Genomic DNA, 8,388 nt, shown 5'->3' with positions numbered 1-8,388 from the left:
CTGAGAAACTGAACGTCCTTTCTTCAGGACAGTCTTTGTGATGATTAATTACATGTATCAGCCTGGCTAGGTCAACAACCAGCCCTTATGAAATTCCCTTTAAAATGTAGCTGAAGGTAGAGAAGCCTATGTATCATAGCCCCTGTGGTCATAGTTTATACCCGCAGACCTTCAACTCGGCTCAGCAACACATTTGTAACTTCAATGTAGCAGACTTCACATCCATTTAATCTGGAAAGCAAGAGCCCTGTGTACCAAAATTCCCCAACTATATATAATGTATCATCTACAGCACCCCCTACAGAAGGGGTCACAATGAGTGAAAGGAGTTAGGCAATCAAAGGAAAACACAGACAAGTCCAGAATAGCCAAGCTTTCCTGTTCCTGCTGATCTTATCCATGAAGAAGTAGTAGAATAGAGAAAGAGAAAGGGCAAAAATTTATTAACATACTACATTCAATTTATAGACGGGAAAACTACAAAGCATTGGCTAGGTCACCTGAGGCCAAGGTTCAGGAAATCCTCCCAGACTGTTATCTCCCCTTTCTGTCTGCGAAATTCACACAACACACACACACACACAGCAAACTGGACTCAGCACATTCCTTTGAGTCAGCACCTATTTCTTCACAGTAACAGTGGCCTTCACTCAGGGACTACAAATACGCATCAGGACACTCAAAGAATCACACCTGACTACAACAGTTTTGAAAGACAGAGAACTTCTGCTCACCATTACTCTATCCCTCTGGCTTTGTACACTGAGTAGAAACCTCGAAGCTGAAACCAGCAAGAACCAGAGCAGGTGTGCAGGTGGGCAGTGAGGTGAGGGGCACAGGGATAGTACACGGGAGTGAATGTAATCAGTGAAGCAGGGCCTCAGAGAGGGTGGGAGGAAGGGTACCATGTGCCAGGATCAGACCATAAACGTGTCTTTCCCACTTCACTCTAGATGACTCCTCTCAGACATTCTACCCACCGCTCCTTGCTGTCTAAATGTAATTCAGTTAAAACTCAGACATGAGTACAGATCATATTCTATATTTTCCAGGAATCTTCTCGAGTTCATGAATATTCAACTCTTTTTTTTTTTTTTTTTTTTGGTAGGGGAAAGGGAGGAAAAAAGTGTTTTTTTTTTTTCCCCTGCTGGGGAGCTGGCTGGGGGAAGCGGCCGACAACGCGGGGGTGCTGAGGAGGCACCCGGGTGTGGTCGGCGCCCGCGCCTCATCCCCCACCGGCCATATTCAACTCTTGATAATCATTTCATGATTAGCTCAGGAACTGTTCTCTACAACTTAATAGGAAGGTACTATTCTGAAACAATTTTATATAGAAAAATAAATACATTTTCAGACTAACAGAACACAAGCTGTTTTCTCTTATAAAACTTTAATTTAAAAAGAAAATGAAACTTAAATAATAAAAAAAGCATGCTTTTTAAAGTCTAATAGGTAAAGGCATATACTGATTACATAAATACAAAATAAGGTAAGACAAAAATATGTGAATAATAAACATACCAAATATACATAAATAAAAAACAGCAGAAACTCATCATTCTGAAACTCATGTCCCAGAAGCTGAATTTTGTAACATGATCTTGCATAACACTCTGACAAGAGATATGCTCCATTAATGTCAATAAATTCTGTGACTAAAGATGAAAGAAAAGCCTTCTCCCATGACCTAAGTCCTATGTGCAGGTGTGATCAGGCACATTCACCAGTGACACCTGGATCCAGGTGACCATAGGTCTCAGTCCATGTCACTTAACCTTTCTTGCAAGGTTATTACTGAAGACAAGGATTTCATGATTTCCACTCGCACAAACTCCCAGGCACAGTCACTGTATTTCTTCTTTTTCAAGTAGAGAAACATGCCCCAGAAGTACCTTTTCACAGCCCGTGTAGGTCCCTGGGATGACAGGGCAGTGCCTTGCTCTCCCATCTCCTGCACCAAACAGGGCTCCAGGTCTTTCAGCTGCTGAGAGAGCCCCATGCGCAGTTGGTTCAGGAGGGTGGTGTTCCAGGCAGAGGAGGCGTGGTCTGTGAGCAAGAGGTCGAGGATGTGCTGGAGCATCCCCTGGAGGACAGAGATGGCCTGGGCCTCCTGGACCTGGATGCCATTTATGATTCCTCGGGGGGAATCTGAAGTCTACTGTGTCATTCGGGCAGGACCAAGTGGAGATTCTCTGCATTTGACTCAAAAGCACCAAGCTGTCATTGCTGAGCAGGATGTGGTTCTGAGGTAGGACACAGCCCACAGATCCACTGAGGCCACAGCTGAGCACCACCAGGACTGTGAGCAGGGACAGCAGAAGGGCCATGGGCATAGGAGGAGTTGCTGGCCTGGCTGAACTGGGTGTCTGGTGAACAACCTTGGACCCTAGTTAGCCTATGAGCTTGTTTGTTAGCATGGCCATTAAATAGAGAGACACAATGATTTTCATTTTCTAAACATTTCTTTACACTCTCACTTCCCATTTTGTTTTCATTCATGAGCTCTCCATGTGGTCTAAGAAGATGTCATCAATCTGCACTGTTAAGTTTGCGGTTCTAATTTTTCTCCTACCCTGAGGTGTGTTGCCTTGACCAGTGTGGCTCAGCTGGTTTTGTTTCATTCCACAGAAGGAATGGTTGCCAGTTTGATTCTGGTCAGGACTCCTCCTATGTTGAGGGTTTGGTCCCTGCCCAGACACACTAGAGAGGCAACCAACTGTTGATTTCCTCTCTCTTCAATTTATCTCTCTTTCTCCCTTCCTTGCACTGTCCCTAAAATAATAAGTAAATAAAATCTTTCATAAAATTAAAGAAAGAGAGACTTGAGATGTGTCAGGTCAAATGGATGCTTGTCAGTCTAAGGAGAAATCTCACTGTCCTAAACTCAGAAGTGTATGCAGAGGTGAATATACTCACACACATGCACATTTGGGCACTTTTTATTCCATGAATATTGCTGTTCTCTGTATTACAGAGAACATTTGGCCTGCATTCTGGCCAAAGCATGTTTGCCTCCTTACTTTGCATAGGCAGCCAGGATCCCTTGGCTCAGTGGGATTGTGTGTTTTGCGAGGTGCTCACCAGGCCATGTACAGCAAATGAGCTCTTTGGGTCCAAGGACTCAGTTTTTTTACCTTTCCCTTCACAGCAAAGGCTGAGGTTTTCAGGGAATGAGTTTCCGGGATATTTCCCTTCCTCCTAGACCCATTCATGCAGGAATTCTATAGACCTGCCGCTTCTTCCCAACATTTAGAAGCTGGTTGTCAGTGCTCCTGGGGCTGTGCCCACACCCCCGGCAGGAGTCCCGGTCCCTTTCCAGTGCCTGTTGGTGTGGAGTCAGCCCACATCCTGGTCACTGCATTTCCCCAAGCACCACCTCATTCTCGAGAGAGGTATTGGCTCTAGGCATCTTTTCTGTCTGGAATGACACAGTGTCCTCAACCCAAAATCTCCTGCACTCAGTCCCTGTGGGCAGGGTGACCACATCCGGGGGTCTTTAGAATCCCCCTTCTGTGCAGGGGCTTGTGTCCCACCCTCCCCCCTGGAGTGTCTGTGTGAAGGACTCTGCTTCTCAGTGGTGACCTCCTCTTCGTGAGCCATGACCTGGGTGTTGGAGGGGTCCACAGCCCTCAACGCTGATAGCCAAGTTTATTTTGTCTAAGCAGGTGGATGAATTAGTGAACCAGTTGCAATCATTTTACCATTAGTAGATCAATACTTTTTATGTTGTAGGTACAGCTTTCCTTGTTCAGTTTTTACTTAGTGATTGAACAGTTTAAAGCATTGAACATGCTTAAAACCTCTGAGCTGGGCATAAGACATTCAGTGAGGATGTTCCTTCATCAAAACTCATACTGCAGACACTACTGAACTTCAGTTGTTTGTTCAGTCTGTGTTTTTCTACTGGGTTTCTTCATTTGCCCAGCTCTGTGTCAGGCTCAGCATGCAGGGCAGTGGGCTCAGGCTGCTGTGTCAGAGAGAAATATCCTTCTCTCTTTGCCTGTTCATGACATTCACTGTAAAGTTCATTGACATCATAGTTACTAGATGTTGGTTTCCTGGGCAGAGTGTGCCTTGCTCCTACTTTGCACTTCATCCTGAGGTCGACACAAACGAAGGGAAGAAAAAGAAAGGCAGTGGGGCTTCACCCTGTTTCTCTCTAGTTTTGAAGAGTTCAGATGTTTTATTTCTCATTTCAACTTTCCCAGAAAGCAAAATTCACAGTTGTTTGCTGATGAGAATAAAATTCTGAATGTCATAAAAGTGAAAGAAGGGAAGTGACTTTCCTGATGACAAAATGATACCATGTAAGTTGGCAAAATCCAGTGTACCAACTTGGCTCTCTGTGGCTATGGTGGGGTGGGGGGTGAGGATGAAAGCCAGAATGAATTACACCAAAGCAGAAGTGGGCTGCTTCTGCCACAGAGAAGATCAAGGAAGAGGAACCCCTGTGTCAATGTCCAGCCTTCAGCTTTGCAAGAGCAGCCACTTCATGTTCCTTTCCTCTAATCCTCCTGGGGTCAGTCAGAAGAGAGAAGGGAAGAGTGACAACAACCCGCTGTTCAGAGACTGGCACCCCCCAACCCGTACTGCTGGGACAGGAGCGCTCTCTGCAACGTGGTGGGTGCTACCCAGTGCCTGAGCGCTCTTCTGAGTTTACAGATCCACTCAAGGGAAAAAAAAAATTGTCTTGGAGCAACTGGAGTTAAGAGTAAGAAAAGTAGATGATCCTAAAGGGTTCTGCTCTTAATCTAGACAGCAATAACCATGAAGATATTGTAAATAATGGTCCCAACATTTACTGCATGCTAAGTATAAAGCAGACACTGTTCTAAGGTGTCTGAAATTCTTAACTCAGTCATCTCAACAACCCTATTTGGATTACACTGGTTTGTGCCACTGTTTGGTGAACAATACAAATGGGGAGGGATGAGCTCTTCTGAAGGGATCAAATGTCCCAGGTCAACACTTAAGGACCTTGAGATAAGGACTTGTCTGGAAGGACCCGTTACAAGACATCAAGCAGAGAAATGGCCATGGGCCTTATGGAGGAGATGAAGGCGTGGCACAAAGGCAAGGAGCAGTGGAGATGAGGTGCTGAAGGACTCCAAGTTCCACTGCAGGTGCCAAAGCATTGCTGGCTATTGTATGCAGCAGGGCTGTGGTATGGGTCCATTGAAACGACTGACTTTAAATTCCGAGGAAAAGTAGACAAAATGACTTTTAAATAGTTTTAAGGGAGTAGAGTTTCTGCCAAGTGAGCCAAGTTTACAGCTGGCACTGGAGTAACCCTCATCCCTTCCAATAGTCAGGAGGCTGCTGTGCTCTCAGGGTCACCCATGCTGGGGACACTGCTTTGGCCTCGTCTCTGAGGGAGAAGTCCATGCACTAATGTCCACTTTGATCCTCTCCCCCTTTGAATGGGAGTGACCTGGGGACACAGGGACTCAGAGCTGGCCTTTCCCATCGTTCCCCCTGCTGAGCACCTGCCTGCTGTTGCCCACACTTTACATGCCTCCCTTCTCCCAAGTTCTCCTGCTGCTGCTGCGGCTTCACCGCCTTCCTGTTTCTGGACGGACTCTGTGGGCTTTTGTGGTGGGCAGGGGATTGTGGTGGTTGCTGCTGCTGCTGTTTTTGAGCAAAGGTGAGTCCTGCAGGGATGCAGCCTCCTCCCAGTGGGGTTAGATGTGGAACTGCCTAAGCAGGGCCTGGGATGAGCTTCTGGGTTCTTACCCAAGTCCCGTGTGCACCAGGCTCCCCGACTTTACTGAGTTTCCCTGGGGGACTGGGCATGAGGGAGTGTTGACAGCTGCAGCCCAGATCCAGCTGGCAGGAAGGATGGAGGCGGGGCCAGGGTCACATTGTCCCACCAGACTCTGGAGGGCCTCTGCCTCTTCCAGCTGCTGCTGCACAGTGACCCCTCACAGGCGATGCCTGGGCACCTGCCTCCCTTCTCACCACTGGGTTGTGAGGACCAGCTCCACAGGGTGACCTGTGCGGGGCTGTGGGGGCTCTGCACTCCCTCCCCCTCACTCAGCCCCCCCAACCCTGCTGCTGGATCCTGGAACACTTTTGCTTATTGAAGAACTCTGGGATATGAAACAGGGTATGGCCATAGTGAGTTTCAGGGCAGGGTGAGAAATGGAACCAAAATACTGTATTTTACCACACTTTTTTGACCAAATATTTGAAGGGAAAATAAGGATACACATTATACATGGGTAGTACTACTTTCATGTCTATATAAATGTCTTTAGCTCTATTATACATGGTTATACATTACAAGTATAACTCTAGAATACATTCATATCTAGATGAGAAATAATGCCCTGGAATACAACAATTGAATTTAATTCTGAAGGTCAATAAAGGAAAAAACAGAATTAAAAATTTAAGAGGAAACATTTTTCCTGATTTTTTGGGCCAAAGTCGTGGGTGCCTACTACACACAGCAAAATACAGTATTCCATTTTACACCCTGAAAATATAAGGGAGAACCAATAAAACTCCTAAAGTAAAAGGAAAAAAGCAGGCAAATATTGGAAAGTGTCATGATATTTGAAAGATGTTAGGCAATCACAAGACAGAGCCAGGTGAAAAAACCACAAGTGACCTTGGTGTCCATCTCCTACACACCCCTACAAGTGGTGAAGGAAGAAGTAAATGCAAGGGACAAAAATCCTTTGACATGTTAATTAGAGCCTTTCAGCCCTCAATGGAGAGGGGCAATCAAAGGATTGAGTGAGTACCTGAGGCACAGCTTTGAGAGACTCCTGCTACCTGCCTGAGCATTTCCCTCACCACGTGCTTCCTGATAAACTCCTTCAAGTCCAGTTTGGCTAACCTGAATACCTCTCAATTCCACCCCAACAGGAAACGTCCAGCTTTCAGTTGGCAATGATTGTATTCTCTGAAATTCCTGTAAGCAGTGCTCTCTCTTCCCATTCAGTGATGTTGGAAGGGAAGCAATTGGAGTCCTTACTTCAAGCATTGGTACCCAGAGGTGGGAGGTTCACTCTTCCTATGCATACCTCTAGAAAACAAGAAGAAAACAGTTACCATATTTAAGTTTGTGTGGTGCAATATAGCTTAAGTCTTTTAAATGTTTTAGTTTCTGTTACAGCCCAGGAATAGTTCCTCTTTATTTATGTTGGAGAAAACTGGAGCCCTAGAAATTAAGTCAATTTCCCAAGATCCCACAGTTACTGGCAGAATGAAGATTCACTACAGAATCTGCTATTGTATACACTGTCTTAGGCAATTGAAATGTTCATATTTTAGAATTCCAGTACATTTAAAAATATTCTCTGATCCCCAGATTGAATGCCCTTCTCTTCATTTTACTGATGCATACCACTTTTTGTTTTATTTTGTTGATATTCACGTATAATTGCCTTAGACATTGTGGAAGAAAAGTTCCTTGATCTAGACTCTCTTTACACTTTAGAAAAAATTCTGTGACTATTATCGTCCTTATAATGTGTTTTGTGTGTGTGTGTACTTTCAAGAGCCTGTGATTTTCAAAGAATTGATGATATATGAATTTAATAAAATACCAATTTAATAGGAAGAAGAGAAATAATGTTCAGAACAGAAAAATTGGGGGCATATCTATGCTATCTGAAGAGCAAAGTGACCTTATTGTAGGGACACTAAAGACAGTGTGATAAAGGGTGAAATTAGGTACTCAGATCATTGAAGCACGTAATGTATGAAGTTGTATTGCCTGTGTTCACTAGATTTAAGGTGAAAGATACATCTGATATTAATGTGGTGAAAAGAGGGTTTGCATACATGATACTTAGAGGATTAGTAGCAATTTAGGGAGAAATTGATGGAAAATCTCATTTTACAGTAGATCATAATGAAATCTTGAGGAAATGAAAGGTTGGTACTAAGGTTAGAATTTTAAAAAGACTGAGGAAGACCAGGGTATGATGTTCAGCTGATGAGAAAGCCTAACCACAAAAGAAAAGTTGGATATTTTTAAATGTATACAAACTTCCAACTTCATATAAACAGGCCATGGCTTCAGGAACTTGTCTGGCAAGTTGGCTGACTGAAGTTTTATATTGAGATTACTTCACCTTAACAAAATAAAGAAAACTAATAAATTATATAAAGTGCATAAGCAGCCCTGTCCTGGTGACTCAGCTGGTGGGAGGGCCATCCTGTGTTCACCAAAATGTTGCAGACTGCTCCCAGTCGGGGCACAAAGCTAGGACGCAGGTTTCATCCCTGGCCAGGACACCTGCGGGAGGAGACGTATCAATATTTCTCTCACACATCAGTGTTTCTCTCGTTCTCTCTGTCCTGTTTTTTCTCTCTGTAAAGTCAATGAAAAAATACTAGAAAAAAACCCACAAAAAACAAAAGCTGACTTAAAGC

The 8,388-nt window shown here is 44.4% G+C and overlaps 1 pseudogene; it reads right to left on the bottom strand.

Moving 5' to 3' along the window:
• Positions 1 to 1,756: 1,756 nt before the first annotated feature.
• On the bottom strand, positions 1,757 to 2,327 carry LOC128626074 (interferon omega-2-like; annotated as a pseudogene).
• Positions 2,328 to 8,388: the final 6,061 nt, after the last annotated feature.

This window comes from Artibeus jamaicensis, unplaced genomic scaffold (assembly GCF_021234435.1).
Source record: "Artibeus jamaicensis isolate MK-2021 breed Jamaican fruit bat unplaced genomic scaffold, CSHL_Jam_final scaffold_1964, whole genome shotgun sequence".
Classification (NCBI taxonomy): domain Eukaryota; kingdom Metazoa; phylum Chordata; class Mammalia; order Chiroptera; family Phyllostomidae; genus Artibeus; species Artibeus jamaicensis.
Note: the sequence above shows the minus strand (reverse complement) of the source record. Positions and strands in the feature narration are given on the sequence as shown.